General features: G+C 38.5%; 1 long non-coding RNA gene across 1 annotated transcript; it reads left to right on the top strand.

Annotated features, from left to right (window-relative positions):
• Positions 1-11,420: 11,420 nt before the first annotated feature.
• Positions 11,421-11,890, top strand: LOC143740171 (uncharacterized). The gene is made up of 3 exons (XR_013204787.1): positions 11,421-11,518; positions 11,698-11,760; positions 11,849-11,890. It is a non-coding gene; the product is annotated as an uncharacterized LOC143740171 (long non-coding RNA).
• The last annotated feature ends 6,987 nt before the right edge of the window (positions 11,891-18,877 follow it).

Below are 18,877 nucleotides of genomic sequence, written 5' to 3'. Positions count from 1 at the left end.
CGGCTCCCTCACCCCCCATCTCATGATGGAGATAATACTATACTAATAGCGCAAACAAGGCAGTCTGACCTGGATCACACATTAGTAGCCTGTCCTTCTGAGGATCAGGCTCAGGCTCAGGCTCAACACACATGCAGGGAGAGTGAAAAACGACACTGAGCGTAATTCAAGGTAACTGCTTCCCATTTACTCGTGCAGAGACCAAAATAGCAGCATCTCTGTAACAAACGTGTGTGGAAACGCAGGGCGTTAGGGGCCGTTTGATACGGCAAGTAGCTACTACCCATCACCCTTCAATATCCACACACTCTCAAACACACATGCTTCCCAGCAGTTGGACTTTAGAGAGATGTGAGCGTTTACACAAGGGCCACAGTTGTTTTTTAACACAACCCTGTTACCTGCATCACATCTGCAGGGTGGCCACCAGTCACCTGACTCGAGCTCACAGCTTTAAGACTTGCATGTCATCTTTGATAAAAGGTTTTATTGTGGAGGTAGATGAAAAATAACATGGTGTTTTTGCAAGAATTACATAACAGCACAATGGCAGATTGATTTTGGAATAAATCATATGGAGGTTAAGCACAATAACTCTGATCTATGTAGCTTCAGCCCAGAGAGACTGAGAATCCATCTATGATGTGGCACAGCCCAAAAGACATGGATCAAATCCACCTTTAAACATCTACAGGAACCGTAAGTGCCAAGAGCATATCAGCGTTTTCCTTGTGAAATCCAAATTAAACAACCATCTGCTGTTTTTAACACATCATTACATTCACCACGATACCGTATAGAAAAACACCTTACATTTACGACATCCAGGAGTACATAATCCTAGAAAGCCAAGCGTTACATGACACCAGGAAGAATCATCAACATCATCATCATCATCATCGCTGTTATTTTCCTACATATGTCATGGTAAAGTCAGCAAGTAATCCACCAATGGCACAATTAACTTCATTAAATGGGCACAATAACAAGCCAAACCTCTGCAGTGCAGTACAGCGCGCAGCCAGGTGCCGTTTTCCTCCTCTCCCCAGCCCCAGAAGGCTAACCATGTTGGGTAACTGATCAACTACAGCTGCCCATTCCCGTTCCCAAGGCTAACAGCAGAGAGAAAAAGATAAACATGAGGAGGCAACAGCCGTCACACTCCGTACTTACCAGCACTGGCTGAACACAGCAGAGAAACCACCAGCACAATCACCAGCGTCAAGATCTTCACATTCATTTCTGCTCTCCCCTCCGTTTCCCTGCCAGTCGCTAGCTGATATACTGTAGTGGTGTGTGTGTGTGGATGGGAGGGAGAGGAGAGTGGGTGAGCGAGAGTGAGAGAGAAAAGGAGAGAGACTGTTTGCTCTTCGGTGTGCGCGTGTGTCTGTGTGTGTGCGCGGCTGCGTGCGTGTGTGCCTGTGAATGTGCTTGTATATCTGTGTGCAAGTGTGTGACAGTGCCGCTGAGATTAAGGGCAGGTTTCTGTCTGAGTTATCCTGCCGTAATGTGCAAATTTCCCTTTTGTGAATTGGAAGTCCAGTAGAACGAGTGCAAAAAGAGTCGGTTTGTATCAGGGCGGTTTGCCTTGAATTAGGAGCCCAAGTCCCTCGTGTTGCTTATGTATCCCTGACTCTGGGGGTCACGGAAAAGGGGGCTTCCTCCCCCGATGGTATTAACCCTCCCACTGAGAGTGAGAGAGGAAGAGTGTAGCTCTATGATATTAGTCAAACAGATACCCTTCTCAGAATTGTTTAAGTTGTGCGTGTCCGGAAACAACATCACATGAAGTAAAGATGGTTTTCTTCTCTCAAACATTTCCTCATATATAGGTAGATGAGTTGAACAGACCAACACAGTTCACTTCCATATCCTTGGTGGCGCTTTTCTTTTTGTCCATTTTGTGTGTGCCAGAGACAGACTTATCAGGTCCTCTGTTGTTTTGTTTGATTTGCTGATTCTGAGTCATTTGTTTTGCTCTGTGTATAGATTTCCATTCTCTGCAAGAACAAAGGGTTTGATGAAAATCTGAGCGGAGGTACATTTGGTACTGCATGAATTTTCTGTCGTCCAATAAACAGGGAGGGTTTCAATTCTCATGCTGAATGGTGAGTGATATGAAAAAGCCTTAAAGCAGAAAAACGTTTTAATATATATTATCCATGAATTATATGGATGTAAATTGATGTATATTGTAATTTCATTCCATTAGTTTTGTTTTTTGCTTTAAATATTTATTTTCATTTGTATTTACAAACTTTGGTTACATTAATCTAGCTCAATTTAAACTGTTTAGGACACACCCTCTTCATTTTCAATGCCTAAATGAATGTTCCCATAATCAAGTCACTAAGAGAATTAAATACAAGTGTAGCTAGAGGCCAAGAGACTGGCAGTTGAGGACGGATGGACATATTATGTGCTGTGATGTTGTCAGTATTGTTCTAATCAAGATGCCCAACATATGGTTTTGTTACAAAAATATCTTCTTATTACTTAGTAGCTCAGTGCGTAAATCTGTCTTTCAAGACTAAATATAATGATTCAAAATACTTTGTGTTTCAAAATATTTTCATAAAACAATTATTGCCACTGTTACATGGCATTTTCGTTTCCAAGGGACTAAAGAAGCAGTAGTCTAAATTCCACTGACACCCATTCAGTAAACTAATTAGGTGGCTGCTTGAGTCACTGAGCATTCATAACCTGAATTTTGCTCATTTATATTCTGATTTCTGGGACCGTGGCTCCATGTGCCATTGTTTTCTGTGGTCATCATCCGTCCCAGGCAAGCATGTCCGTAGCACCCTCTTCAGACCTTACAACAGGAGCACCTTCCATTTTAGCATGGTCCACTTGAAGCCTTCACTCTTTGTGAAGTAATCCTCTCGTCTGGTACTGTCCAATGCAAAGTCTGAAGGTGCTTATCCTCCACCGACCTAATTTTAGCTTGGAGATAATATGTTGAAGAACACTGTCCAGGTTTTTTGCATGGCTAGTATCTGTAAAACATGCCTGACTCGATTTAGTTGTTTTCGTGAGAGGATTAATACAACAGTTAACACACAGTAAACATACATTTATATTAATTTACAGAATGCAACTAAACCGTAATTTCCAGGAGAGTATGAATGGCATGTTGTAATGCTCTCAAGAAAGATACATAAGAGCATTTGTGACTTATAAAGGTTTTAAAGTCTCCCCAAAATTGCACCAAATTACCTTTAATCCTCTTTGGGTGTTTTAGGTACCTTGCATATGGGCATTTAAGTTTCTGCTTGTATTTTAAATTCAGAGCTGCAAATTCTTCCTTGTTGGTTGTTAGACATGTTCATAACTGATGCACCTGGCATATCTGACCTCACAGGAAGTACTTGGATGTTTACAGGAAGTGCTTTAAGAGTAAAGGAATTCAATGCATTTCACGTGCCAATCCCATTCATCATCCTAAACCCTTCCTGATTTACCGTTTTATTTATAGTGAAGAATGTGTGTCCTCACTGCAAGTTAAACATAACTCAATCTGGATCATAGAAAACAAAGCTGTCCCCCAGTCATGTTAATGATATCTATCGATACGGAAAAATCAACAGGTATTATTTTTTCATCCGAAGCTATAAAAGGCAGCTTATCACATAAAATGTTTACTTCATTATTTGCCTCCATTCATGATTAATGTTCTTCCTGTTTGTTATCCGCCTTTTAATTGTTTCTGTGTTTAGTACACAGTACCTGAATAAATGTGGGCGGATGTTTGTTAGTGTTGTTGAGTGATCTGGTTTAAAATAGTCAGGGCTACTGAATCATGCCATCATATAGTGAGTATTGTTTTCAAGGCCTGTAAACATTGAAAGCCAAGAACTAGTTAAATTATATGGTAGTTTATGTTCTCTGTAAAGTTTAGCTATTTTTGACAGCAACAGGCTTAATTAGTGAAATATTGACAAATACACACATTGCCCTTATTACACTTCAGGTCAGTGGATTAAACTTTCATCCCATAATCATGTCTCCAGCCATGTCTTTTCAGTTGAAACAATCATGCCATTTCTACCACTCGTATATTTTAGGTAACGTATTGAATTTGTTCCAGTAATTTACTTTACTAATGTGCAATTTGTTTTTGTCCTTTTTTTCTGGAGCCTTGAGTTGCTTTCATGGAACTTTATTGCAGAGGATTTGTGGCTATGTAGACAGTTGTTAATTTCTAGCTCATTATTTACCCTGGACCAGCCAATTATCTCCAGTGAACACTGGCTCTAGTGTTGCGTGACTCAGCAGCTGCTGTCTCCGTAATCCAGGTTATCCGGCCCATCAGCGAGAGAGCGCTAACTTGGCTAACATGGGATGACAGTTTAGGGTCACTGTCAATTCAATAGAGCAAATTTCAAATGCTTTTCACTTTATAGACAATATAAGGAATTCAAAAATCTCAGGTATTTTCACCTTTGCATAGACACTGAGTTGCATCATGTCAATCTGTACTATTTTATCTTAATAGTACAGATCAACTTTTTATTTTATTTTAGGTAACACTTTATTTTACAGTGTCCTTGTTTCTCATGTTACTTGTAGTTACTATAGTAATAACTATAAATTATGCATAATTAGGCCCTACATGCAATTAACCCTACAACAAACCTAATCCTAATCCTCCCAAAACCCTATAGTAAGTACCCAATTAATATTACTCAGTACTTATCTGTACAGTATCAACATTTGATCAATATTTTATTTTGCTTTATTTTAGTTTCTCCTTTGTGTGCATATTGATTTGCAGTGTTGATCTGTACTATTTTATTTTAATAAATCATATCTACATTTATTTTTATTGTATTGCTCTTTTACAGACAGTACATAATGCAGTTAGAGACATGTTACAGGAAAAAAAAACTATAGTCTTTTTGCATAATCAATGAGCTGTCTTGCGTTTAAGCAAAGAGAAGTCTTTATACAGACTTAAGCCCACATACTCCTTGTCATAGATTTACTCCAGAATCCTTAAAAAAACAAACTCACAACCGCTTTGACAGTGCAGCCAGTATCTAATCAGAGATGTGCATCTCTGGGATAGTTTCACAGGTGCCAGCTAATGCAAGCGCTGATTTTGAAGTCACCCGGCTGTCTCTGTCTCAAAGGCTCTGATGAATACATCTCGGGGATCCTTTATAGCCGTGTGCTTAGTGGACTTTTGTCTTCTCTGGAGATACATGCCAACTTTTCTCATGGTCCTTTGGACTTCTAATGGTGCTGTTGTTCTATATGCACTCCTTCCAGAGCCCGCCTTCCTTTAGCAGTGTTTTTTCATCTCTGCTTTCTCTCCTGTCTCTATCATGTAAAAAAAAAAAAAACGGATCTAAAAGAAGAGATATGCTGTTCATCCAGATCCGGAGTTCATTTATTGTAGCAGTAAGATGAAAAGAAGTCAAAACAAATTGAGAGATCGCAGAGAAAGCCATAGCAGAGTACGTTCAATTTTCCTCCCTGATGATATTCTGCTTATCGGAATTTCGATCAGTTCACACCGTCGCACGCAGTTTAGAAACGGCCGGCTTGGTTTGAATGGATGGTGGTTGTTAGTTCTCGGAGTTGGAAAGTAGAGTGTCAGCCTGGCTGTGGATCAGAGTCTGTGGGACTGATGCAAGCCTAGAGATAAGAGACTGTTTTCAGGAAGACCGGGAGCGGCACGCGGGCATTTGGTGTTCCTGAACGGGACTTTGAAGTCGGACAATGCCCACTCCTCCACAACCTCTAATGATCTTCATGTTTATGAATGATTTGCAAATGACCAAGCAATCCTTCCTTGAAAATGTCTCCTGTTTACAGTTTCCACTGCCAGGCTAATCTTAAATCCCGTTAATGTTAAATAACCGATATTCCAGGTGTTATGTGCCTCGTGTTTAGTCTGGAATGTGTCTGAAAATGTGAGGTTACAGTCAGGGGACACAAAAAATAGCAACTGTTGCACAGTTGTTAAACGACAAAGGAAAGTCCTAATTATGCTAAAAAGAGTGTTACAGCATGTTGAAGATTTTCATCTTCCGATAATTTTCCTGTCCTCATTAGTGGTCTGCATTCTTAATTTCATCATTAACATCAGTTAAACGTGTGCCGTTCTCTCCTCTGTGTATTGCAGCGGCAGTCTGCCTGCACAGGGGACTTTTGCAGGAAAATTACAGTCATTTTCATGAAGAGGTCATTATTTGCTCTGATGCAATCAGGCCAAGGTGAACATAAGACAAGGAGAGGAGTCAATAAAGAAATGGATGTATCAAGTGCAGTTACAGGGTCATCTACCATAAAAGCAGTGGCATGTTTTTACCCTACATTCGCTGATGGATTACTCTTTCACTCACTGCTCTCAAAGTCATTGTCAGAAGCTCAGTCTGTTGTTTTTTTCTGGAGGTGACACACTGTTTTAGAAATGAAGGGTAGAATGTGAGGTGTGGTAATGTGGTGGATGCCGCCTTTTTTTACTTTGAGTGAATAGGAAATAAGAAGCCTCCATTAAAGCTATGGTGGAGTGGCAGTGTTTTGAACCCCGTCTTTGTTTCTTATATCTGTGAAATTCGCCTTTGATGCGCTGACACCTTCCCTGTTATGAATTCTCTTTGCTCTGTCTGTGAAGAATAGCATAACAATTCACACTTTACCGTGTAAAGTTGCCTTAGTGCACAGAGCCATAAATATCATTTATTTTGTGTCACGCATAAAGTCGAAAGCAATAGTTCTTGAGGTGCTTTTACCCCAGCTGTGTATTGTTATCAGCTGCAATGGGCAAAAAAAGGCTAGTGACCCGTACTACTTAATGACCAGCTCAGAGGCCGCCGAATCCATATCATAAATCGTTCCTGTGGGTCGTGCCTCGGTTTCCACCTGTAAGGGGGAGGGCAAGTTCGGGTCATTTTTCAACATGTGATCAGGGACTCATTAGCAGCGGTTTTGTTCTGCTCTCATTGCCATGGAGAACATATGATATTAAATCTCTTTCCTATTGTACAGAGTTCTAATTAGCTAGGTCATTTGGGAACCTTAAGTGGGGGATTTTATATGACCAAACATAGAATTTTTTAAATAATCTTAATTTTAATGTATCCCCGGTGTCCCGTTCCCATGTTTAGCTAACATATAACAACCCATGCGGAATTTCGAAGTAGTTTGAGTTGCATTTGTGAACTTTTTGTCAGATATAAGGGACAAAGATAAAGGTTAAAATAAAAGGAGCAAAGGGGTTTCGAAAGAAACCGTGAAAAGGAACAGGATCTAGCGGTGGATGTGTTGTCCTTTGTGTGTTTGGCATGTTGGCAGCACTTGATAAATGGACTGTTCTGGAGGAATCCATTCACCCTTCACAGTGCCACTGACCCTTCTCTGTTACGTAGCAACTAGACCTTCAGTGGAGGAATCAGTATAGTCCGCATAGCTCAAACCTAGAGGAATATGTTTAAATCTCTGATGTCTTTTGACTTGCATTTGTGTGTATATAAATATAGCTTGCAGGATAGAATTTGTCTGGCTGTTTGTTATATCCCCCAAACTTTTAATTTATTATTTTTTCTCATGTTCAGGTTGAATTCATGCAATAGTCTGAAGAATTGTTCTTTGTTTTGTTTTTGAGTGATACCTGTGATTCAAAGGGGGAGGCTTAAACGGTTTGCTTCACATTGTGCACATTTTTCAATTTCACACAAGTCAGCACACAACTCAAGGCTACTGACCAGCATTTCAAAATAGTACGGAGAAATCTTTCATCTGTCTTGTGCTAAGACACTTTTTGTTATCTCTTATCTGTGATGTTCTTTCTTGAGTACTTTTCACAGCTGTTTTACCTCAGGCTCCTAAAGGATCTACATTAATATGAATAAATGGTTACACTTTATTTTAAGGTGTCATTGTTACAGTGTAATTAAATATTTAAGTACAGTGTAATATGAATTAATTACATGTACTTACTATAGTGTTAGGGTAGGATTAGGATTTGGTTGAGGGTTAGTTGCATGTAATTATGCACAATTTACTGTTATTACTATGGTAAATAAAAACACTGTAAAATAAAGTGTTACCGAATACATTTCATGACGTGCACTCAAAGAAAACTGAAATTGCTTTTCAGATGCATTTAACCTTTCATTAAATTAAATTATTAAAATTAAATTTACATTTCCTTTACAATAACATGCACTAATGAAATAAGACATTTATTAAGACATAAAATAGTCAATTTTGACCTACACATTTGAGTCTGCATTTGTAAGGGGTTGAGGGGAGCATTGTTTTAGTATAGTTTGGGACACCATTTTAATGTGGTCACATTAAACATAATTATGCATCTCTGACCAAAACTATGAATGCATGCCCCCACACCCACTGAGCCCTTCGTACTGTGATTGTTAGTACTGATGTAAGGGAACGCCTAAGATCCTTCAGATTAATGACAGACACATGGACACTCATATGCAAGGGTGTGACCCAACTGAATATGTTAATATATCTAACGCAATGTGTGTGTGAATATTTTCTGTTTGTGTTCATGCTGTCTGATAATCACCCTGCATTGAATTTCAGACCTAAAGGTCATGTCTCATTTCGCCTCAGGCCAAGATGACCCGTTCTCCTCCGATTCAGCATATTGCAGAAGTGGCACTCCCCCTTCGGATCATAACACACACTTTGTCCACTGGTAGCCTGCAAACGAACTTCAGTGTTCGGTTTAGTTTGTATCAATGAGCTGTTCCTAACTGTCCCATTCCAGCCCAAATGCAGTAGAAGATTTGATCTCAGGGACAGAAAAGCAGGCAAGTTTAAGTAAGGGATGTGCACTGGATGAATCATTACTCCAGTTAGCCATGAGCTGATTGATTATGTCAATAAGGTTTTCTGAGGCATTGTGGATCTGGACACTAACCCTACTGACAGCCAGACCTGACCCAGAAGCATCTGACCAAGGGAAGCATGTCGTTATATAGCACACTACACTATCCAGTACAGGACAGTAGTGAGTGCTGAGTGGCTCAAAAATAGGAGCACATTCCCAACTCGGATCATCACATTAAGAGCTGCCAAAACAGTCTGAGCCAACGGAAGGTACTATCAGAGTATCATCATCTTAGCTAGGCTATGAGTGCCAAATATGTCATATAAAGCTTCTCAGCGATTAGAGGGAGGCTACAGGTTTTAAATGTGGGAGGTAAAAGACCATGTCTATATCTACAGTAGGAGATGTTACCCTTCCCGCAAATGAGCCTGGTTTCACCCAAGGTTTTTTTCTCACCTAATGGAGTTTGGATTCCTGAATTGTACTGATGATGACACTATGGTGTTCTATTGGGCTGCTTTATTGCTAAATTTTTTTTTTTTTTTTTTTTTTTTCAGGCAACACTGTTATTAAACTAAATTTAAATTAACATTGGACTGGCACTGTTTATTTATGTAGAACTGCTTATTGCTGAATTGAACTTGTTTTGTAATTGATCAACTTTGTGCAGTTATTGAACTGAACTGAATCAACACTGAGCTGACTTGAGCTGAATAATTACAGTATTGGCTTTTTAGGGCGGCTGTTCAAGTTTGTGTCATTGATTGTTATTTTCCTGTTTATTGCTGTAAAGCTGTTTAAAAAGCGTTCTAGAAATAAAGGTGACTTGACATCACAATGCGAGGTCCATGGTTTTCTGGGTCTGGTAAGGAAGAATTTGGCTGGCTTTCACAAAAACCAGACCTGGACTCCAGTGAACACCTCTGGGATGAATTGGACCACTGACTCTCGGCCAGGCCTCATCACCCAATATCACTGGTTGACCTCGCTGATGCTCATGGGTCTGAATGTGAGTAAATCCCTCAAGCCATTGTCAACTCTAGTGAAAAACATTCCTAAGAGAGTAAGCTATTATAGGAGCAAAGGGATCCTTGATGAGTGCCTCAGGTACCCTTCAGTGGACCGTCACAAAGTGATTCTTATTTTGTCGTTCATGAGATTGTCTTGTTTGTTTTAGATGTCAAGAATGGACTAGGAAACTTTCAGCTGACATTGATTAGGGATGGCACAAATATATGAAATATCTTGACAAGAGACTTCTCCCAGTATTGCTAACAGTTGGTAAATTGAATTATTTGACAGAGAATCCATTTATATGTGATGATAAATTATTTCCATGAATCAGCCCATCTTTTGCACCTCATATACTACCCTCACATAACAGGATAAATAAACCTACATATAATTTCAAACAGTAAATAATGTTTATGAATATTTATTTTATTGTGTACCTTGCTAACATCTGAGTACTCCCAAGGTTTTTCCCTCTTCACGTGAACTTCTTATGCAGTTTTTTTCCTTTCCATGAACACTTTGAAGAAAAAGTCTAGAAGAGACTAAAAGAAGAACAATTATGTTTTTAAGTTTTTCTCCATTGTGCAGTGGAGCAGAGTGACAGAATATTGCAAGAGATATAGCTGAGGATCATCACCACCATCACTCATGAGAAACAGGCCGGTTTAAATCTGTTGTGTGTTGTAATACTTCTTATGTATGTATATGTGCAGACACAGAGTCTGTCCTATTCATTTTTTGCAAATAATTATATAAAAAATAAATTAGGAAATTCATATTTATAATGATGTGACATTATATAAATGGCAACTTAAAGGGATAGTCCTCCCAAAAAATATTCTCTCATCATTTACTCATCCTCTCTAAACATGACATTTCTTCTGTGGAACCCAAATTCCCAAACCCAAAACTCTTTTTTTTTTTTTTGAAGAATGTTGGGCAGCAAACAACATTGGAACCCATTGACTTCCGTTAAATAAAATATTTCTCAAATGTCTTCTTTTATGTTCCACAGATGAAAGTCATAGAGGTTTGGAATAGCATGAGGGTGAGTAAATTATGACAGCAGTTTCATAATTGATCAGCAATCATTTGTGAACCTTTGGCGGCCAAGCGAAACAAACTATATCCAGAATAGCTGTTTTGAGAGCAATGTTCCTGAGATAGTAAATTAGATCCCATATGCAAGTGCTTAGGGGTAGAAAAGGAGAGAAAAATAGTGTTGGCCATCTGTGTGCTATTTAGATTGATCCCAGCAGCCATGGCTGTTTAATTCAAAAACTGTCAGGGAGTGTCATTAGGTGCGGCCATTTTCAGGCTTCAGATTTCATTAGCCCCAGGAAGGCCCACATTACCCTGAGGATTAATGTCAAGCCTCCCGATACAGATCTGGAGCTGTGGAGTGCTTAGAGGAACATCCCTGACCTTTTTGCGTAAATACACTGTGATTCATTAAAGATTATGTAGACCACGGGAAAACTCTTAAAAAGTTGAAGACTTGTACACGTTTTGGCCTGTAAAGTTATCCTTGTTGCTCTGGGACAAGAAAATTGGTTCCTGAAGCCTAATTTGTGTTTTTATTTATTTCATTTAAAAGTCCAATGTTGTGTGAACCACAATGTTCTTCAAAATATCTTCGTTTGTCTTCCACAGAAGAAAGAAAGTCATACATGTTTGGGACGACATGGGGTAAGTAAATGTTTTGATGTACTATCCCTTTAAAAAACAAAATCCAAAACATCCTGCTTTTTTTTCTTTGTTGTTTGCTCATTCAAAATTGCATCATGAGTTTAAACCGCAACAGCCTAGGTGATAGTGTCTTTGGCCTTCCTTCCTTCCTTTTTTCTCCTAAAGCCTCTTTCTTGCAGTTATCAGAAGGAAGGAGCAGTTGCTACGTCATGGCCAAAGCCAACAGCGAGCATGATAACCCAGTGAGGATGAGAGGAGTCATCACTTTTCCTGTTTTAATTAGTAACATCAGCTCTTCAACTGGCAATCATGTCATCTGCTTCCTTCCAGGCGTTGATTATAAATTGAGGACTGCGTCACACAGACCACACTCGTAAGATATGCTGTGTTTTTTTTGCACCCAGTTTCAAGTGAAAGATATTTCACAGAACCCGGAATATGATAAATTCAGAAGTGCAACATTTTGACAGCTGCAATAATGGAATAAAATTTTCACACGGCCCCAATTGAGACATAATCAAGCCCTTGCTCGCTAACCCAGGCTCAACATGTTGATGTTTCTAGAAGCTTGCTGAATTATAAACCTGCTTCCACTCATGGGGTTTTGATTTTACCTGATTCAGGAGGTTGTTAAATGTGTACGATCATGGAGCCATTTATCACACGCTCACTGTGCGCCGCTCACAGTCCCGGAATACATTTCCAGGTGCACTGGTACTGCACACAAATCAGGGAATGGTCACAACTACATGTGATTCAGAGCAGTCTGGATGTCATAAAGAATATGCATCATACCCCTTTTAAGGTCAAATATATGCAAGGTCTGAAAATATCTGTTTTGCCTTCTGCTCCACTGTAGTTGTGTGCATTAACCTGACCCTGGATCTGAAAACCTTCAAGAGTATGACCAATATATATGTCTAGAATGCTTTTAAAGGGAGAAGACCTTTTGAACTGTGAGTTTTCATCTTTTAGACATTTAAAACTTCAGAAGACGTCTTGACAGGTTTTAAAAAGGACTCGAGACAAAGCTGAAGAGATCTGTCTATGTTCAGGTTCAGTCTCAAATGTGAGTGCATGTAGTGTACAAATTGTGTAAGAGATCTTGGGCAAATCAATTTCTTCAATGTAGCGTATCACATACCGATTTGTAAAGAAATTAACTGTTCCAGTCTCAATACCTCTTAACAATTCCAGTTCCTTAGAGGGTTACACACAAAAAAAAAGTATGCCATAATTTACTCACCCTCAAGCCATCCTAGGTGTATAGACTTACTTCTTTCAGCCAAACACAATCAGAGTTATATCAAAAAATATCCTGACTCTTCCAAGCTTTATAATGGGTGAACAGTAACTGAGATTTTGAAGTGCATCCATCCATCATAAAAGTAATTCAATCAGCTCCAGGGGTTAATTGTGTTTGGCTGAAAGAAGAAAGTCATATACACCTTGGATGGCTTGCGGGTGAGTAAATTATGGGATCATTTTTGTGTGAACTAGCCCTTTAACAGTTGCAATAATGATTCTTTTAAAGCTTGTAAGGAAAAGGAGGAAAAAGGGAATTAAAAATAAATATATTATATAAAATTATAAACAAATTTCAAATTCATTTACTTTTTGAAATACAACTGAAGAAAACTTATTTGTTTTATGTCTTTGTCTATCTTTACACATTACTTCTACTACCACACGTTGTCATATAAACATCCAGCACTGATTTAAGTCTCATGACATGTATGAAAGCAAGGCCGTCAGGGACAGACTTGCCGTGCTTTCAATGGCATCTGCAGTAAAAAGCTATATGAAGCTCTTAGATCGCTTATAATTTTCCACTGCTCATGTTGTCTAGAGTTTTTTTGTCTACTGAAATTTCTTGCAAGTGTTTCGTCAGCAGAACAATCCAAAAACACATTAAATAACAGTAAAACCCACTGAAGAGATGTAAGTCTATCCCTCACAGCCTCGCTTTCATTTCATTCAAAGATGGCACTGCTGTGAATAAGGTCAAGTCACCTTTATTTATATAGCGCTTTTTACAATACAGATAGTTTCAAAGCAGCTGTTTGTTACAGAGATAACAAAACAAAAAAAATACAACAAAGTTTGTTTCTAGAAGAAAATAGCTTCACAGTCCAGCTAAGTAAGTTCAATGTTGGTTTGTTTTTGCTCTAAGATTTTTATTAATTTAGTTTATTTAAGGCTTATAAGAGTAATTTGCAGTGTCCTAATCACATACTATATAGTATGTGCTAAATTTAGTTTGAAACTTCCGACCATAAAAAAGTATGTTCTATATGAATGTCTGTAGTATCGGACGTACTACATCTGCTATGTTGTTCCTGTCATGTGACCTAAGGTGTCAGTCGTGTTGCTTCACTGTCATTCACAAATCCTCTCCTGTGGCCTCCTAGGAGAGTATACAGTATGCACACTTCAGAAACTTGATGGTAGTAGTAGATCATCCTAAAAAAGTAGGTACTTTTCATCTACTGTTTTATGAATGCTATGATTTCTGACTTAATACTCATCTCACATACTGTTTTTTCCTAGTATATAGTGTGGAAGCAGGCATAATCAGATACAGGGATTCAATAAGAAATTGGGAAACACTGGTTATGCTGGATGTTTGACCAGCATAGTCATCCATTTAGGAACCGGTTCTGATTAAGAAAGGTAAACGTAATTTTTTTTCTCACTATAAAAATTGATTCACATAAAGAAATTAATAGTACTTTCAAAAAAATGTTTAAATTCATCTTTATTTTCATGTGATGAATACTCCAGTCAAGTCGCCTCATGCATATTAAGATCATATCACCAGCATAATACAACTCATCCACCTTCTCTCAATTCAAACATTGACTTTTATTCATCTGAGTGATGTTCTTTGAGCATCTTTCCCCCTGAAAGAATTACCCACATGCTCCTTGAATCCTGTATTGGTATTATCAGTTTGTCATAGGTCACGCTTCCTGATGCTATTTTGAGATGCTGTCAACAAGTGTTGTTCTACATCCTGTGGTGGAAAAAGTCTGATGATGACTATAGTTAATGCTGAGCAGCTTATTGAGTTTCCCCCAGGAAAACTCCCCCGTGAATCACTAAAAGCTGTGCTGAAGGCAGTCACTGTGGAGACTTCAATTACTGGCGTGTCCCAGTCGGCTGATTTCTAACTGTGGCCAGCAAATTAGAAAAAGATGGAGGGAGGCAGAGAGAGAGTAAGAAAAACTTAAAAATCTTTTGGAGAAGGATAGTTTAAAATGTGGATACAGAGGAACGACTGGATACTAAAGGGGACCAATCCCAATAGTTTCACCAAGTGAAACGTTTCTGTTTAGAAGTGGAGAGGTAACCTTTTGTTCACATGTTGGCTATAGGCCAGACGTCTGCACCATAGGATTCAGTTCATAATCCTGTGTATGACTGATTTATGGCTCACATTATCAACTGTTGACTAAACGTCCCCAACTGAGTCTTTTTCCTATGTAGAGACAGGTCTGTGAAAATGCAGACAATAATGTCCTACATATTTTCTAATTTAGGGCAGCACACTTCATCATCGGTGTAATTGTGTGGTTTTTAAAGATGATTAGGGAGGGTTTATTGTGGCAGTAGGTTATAGATCTTCACAGTAAAACATTATGTGCAGCAGTGAGGCCAGAATGGGCTTGTTCACAGATACATGTAGAAGATCATGTGTTCAATTCTAACTGTAAAGAAGAAATACGAATTTACAAGTACTGGTCACTACTGTTCAAAAGTGTTATTTTTTTTAAAGTTCTTTTGATATATATAGGTCATTCTCAAAAAAATAGCATATTGTGATAAAGTTCATTATTTTCCATAATGTAATGATAAAAATTAAACTTTCATCTATTTTAGATTCATTGCACACCAACTGAAATATTTCAGGTCTTTTATTGTTTTAATACTGATGATTTTGGCTACAGCTCATGAAAACCCAAAATTCCTATCTCAAAAAATTAGCATATCATGAAAAGGGTCTCTAAACGAGCTATTAACCTAATCATCTGAATCAACTAATTAACTCTAAACACCTGCAAAAGATTCCTGAGGCTTTTAAAAACTCCCAGCCTGTTTCATTACTCAAAACCGCAATCATGGGTAAGACTGCCGACCTGACTGCTGTCCAGAAGGCCATCATTGACACCCTCAAGCAAGAGGGTAAGGACACAGAAAGAAATTTCTGAACAAATAGGCTGTTCCCAGAGCGCTGTATCAAGGCACCTCAGTGGGAAGTCTGTGGGAAGGAAAAGTGTGGCAAAAAACGCTGCACAACGAGAAGAGGTGACCGGACCCTGAGGAAGATTGTGGAGAAGGACCGATTCCAGACCTTGGGGGACCTGCGGAAACAGTGGACTGAGTCTGGAGTAGAAACATCCAGAGCCACCGTGCACAGTCGTGTGCAGGAAATGGGCTACAGGTGCCGTATTCCCCAGGTCAAGCCACTTTTGAACCAGAAACAGCGGCAGAAGCGCCTGACCTGGGGTACAGAGAAGCAGCACTGGACTTCAGGCATTTTGGCATTTCCTTCTCCCCAGTCTTCCTCCAGACTCTGGCTCCTTGATTTCCGAATGCATGCAAAATTTGCTTTCATCCGAAAAAAAGTACTTTGGACCACTGAGCAACAGTCCAGTGCTGCTTCTCTATAGCCCAGGTCAGGCGATTCTGCCTATTTTTAATGAAATAGGCTGGGAGTTTTTAAAAGCCCCAGGAATCTTTTGCAGGTGTTTAGAGTTAATTAGTTGATTCAGATGATTAGGTTAATAGCTTGTTTAGAGACCCTTTTCATGATATGCTAATTTTTTGAGATAGGAATTTGGGGTTTTCATGAGCTGTATGCCAAAATCATCAGTATTAAAACAATAAAAGACCTGAAATATTTCAGTTGGTGTGCAATGAATCTGAAATATATGAAAGTTAAATTTTTATCATTACATTATGGAAAATAATGAACTTTTTCACAATATGGTAATTTTTTTAGAAGGATATATATGTAGCACAACTGATTTCAACAGTAATAATAATAAGAAATGTTCCTTGTGTAGCAAATCAGCATATTAGAATGATTTCTGAACTGGATCTTGTGACACTGGACTGGAGTAATGATTATATTATAATATTTCACAATATCTGTTTTTAATGTATGTAGTTTTGATCGAATAAATATCTTGGTGAGCATAAGAGACATCTTAAAAAAATTCTGACCCCAAATGTTTGAATGGTATAGGGTATATATTGTACATTTCCTTACATTATATGTGACCCTGGATCACAAAACCAGTCACAATTCGCATGGGTATATTTGTGGCAATAGCCAACAATACTGTACATTGTATGGGACAAAATTATCGATTTTTCTTTTATGCCAAAAATCATGAGGATATTAAGTAAAGATCATGTTCCATGAAGATATTTTGTAAATTTCCTACCGTAAATATATAAAACATTTATTTTTGTGAGTGAATGCAGCACAATCGCAAACATAAATGGACAACTTTAACGGCGATTTTCTCAATATTTTGATTTTTTGCACGCTCAGATTCCAGAATAGTTGTGTATCTGCCAAATATTATCCTATCCTAACAAACAATACATCAATGGAAAGCTTATTTATTCAGCTTTCATATGATGTATACATCTCAATTTCAGAATTGAACCATATGTGACTGGTTTTGTGCTCCAGGGTCACATTATTAGTTTTAAATAAAGCCTAAACCTGTACTCCAAATCAAATAATTTTCCATAATCTGGTTTATCTCTTTCAAATTTGTTCAAAATGCCATGTCTTATCCTTTTGTGATTTATATTTGGACTCATCTGCCCTTCATATAGGCTTTTATGGCTGATTAGTTTGAGAATACCACTTATTTTAATGTAGTCTCAACTACAACAGCACATCTAGCCATTTATAGTGAACGTGTCATAGTTTGTGCTATTCAGGATACAGTTCTTCTATTTTTAACATCTTTTAACACCTCCACAGATTTTAATTTTCCCCAGTGCCCATGCTGAGACATGAGAGCACTATTTACCTTTGACTGTATAGGCCAGACTATGTGGTGTTTCCTTTTCAATGTCCTCTTACAACACACAAGAACGATTGACTTAATCCTAGCAGATCTGTTTTTAGTGCATCTTTCACTGTCAGATGTGGAAACTTGAAGGCGGCTACACATGGCTGCCTCTGTGAACCCACAGCACTCCTCCATCTGCATGGAAGGATTTGGGGTAAAATGCTGTAGTGACTAGCAGTGGCATGTTAGCCCATTGATGGCCAGCAGTTGCTTACCTGCACTAGGAGAATGTGAGATTCTTCCAGCACAAGGTAATCAGGACTTCCAACCTCTTCAAAACACTCGTCAGTCTGACCCTCACGATCAGCCCGGTGCAGCCACACATCTGGTGCAGATGTAGCAGTCTTTCTCTCACTGGATCAGGGGAGCTGGATGTTTGCCAAGCAGTGAATGTGCTTCCTGGTGTCTTTGGCCAGTAGAGAGAGTAAACACACACAGGTACTAGAACTTGAGCCAAAAGCCATCAGCACCCCAACTGCAAGAGGCCAGGCCTCAGTGATGTGGGTGATCACTTCAAACAGAATCTAAAGAATGTTTAAAACACATGGCATTCAATCACAGGCGTTTGTGACCAGGTGCAGAGAGGTGTGCAATATTACAGCCCAATGCCAAAACACTGATTAAACCTATGGAACATGTCAAAGATCATAAGCATAATGCATAAGACAGATTTGCAAATCAAAGTCAACTGAGGTCAAGCTCATGTCACCTTTGAAATGTTTTTCCCCACTGAGTTACATTGCAGTGCAGTGAGGTATTTCTTTAACGTCACTCAGGTGTCGAGTAATGCAATATATAGGCCTGGTTTCACAAACAGGGCTTAGATTAAGCCAGGATTAGGCCTTATTTTAATTAGGACATTTAAGTAGCTTTTATAATCGTGCCTTAGAAAAAAACATTACTGTGCATATTGAGACAAAACAATGGTAGTGACATATTTTAAGATATGTCAGTGCAATTTGCTTTTAGTTATAACAGCTCAAATATGCATTTTAGTCTGGGACTAGCTTAAGCCTTGTCTGTGAAACTGGGGTAATATAATTAAATATTTCATGTTATGTAGAAATGTGTCACTGTTATTTACTGTCGTTATGGCTTTCACACACACACACATATCCAAATCAAACTCTACATTTGACATATTTTATCAAACTCTATAATTTGGTTTATACCAGAGGATACATACATACAATCATATTACTTGATTTTTTTTTCAATTGTTAAAACAAAGATGTTTTTTTTTCACTTGAAAAATATACAA

Source organism: Siphateles boraxobius, unplaced genomic scaffold (genome assembly GCF_051911475.1).
Source record: "Siphateles boraxobius isolate OS27281-9 unplaced genomic scaffold, OSU_SipBor_1 17, whole genome shotgun sequence".
Taxonomy (NCBI): domain Eukaryota; kingdom Metazoa; phylum Chordata; class Actinopteri; order Cypriniformes; family Leuciscidae; genus Siphateles; species Siphateles boraxobius.
The sequence above is the reverse complement of the archived record's forward strand: the minus strand, read 5'-3'. Positions and strand labels throughout refer to the sequence as shown.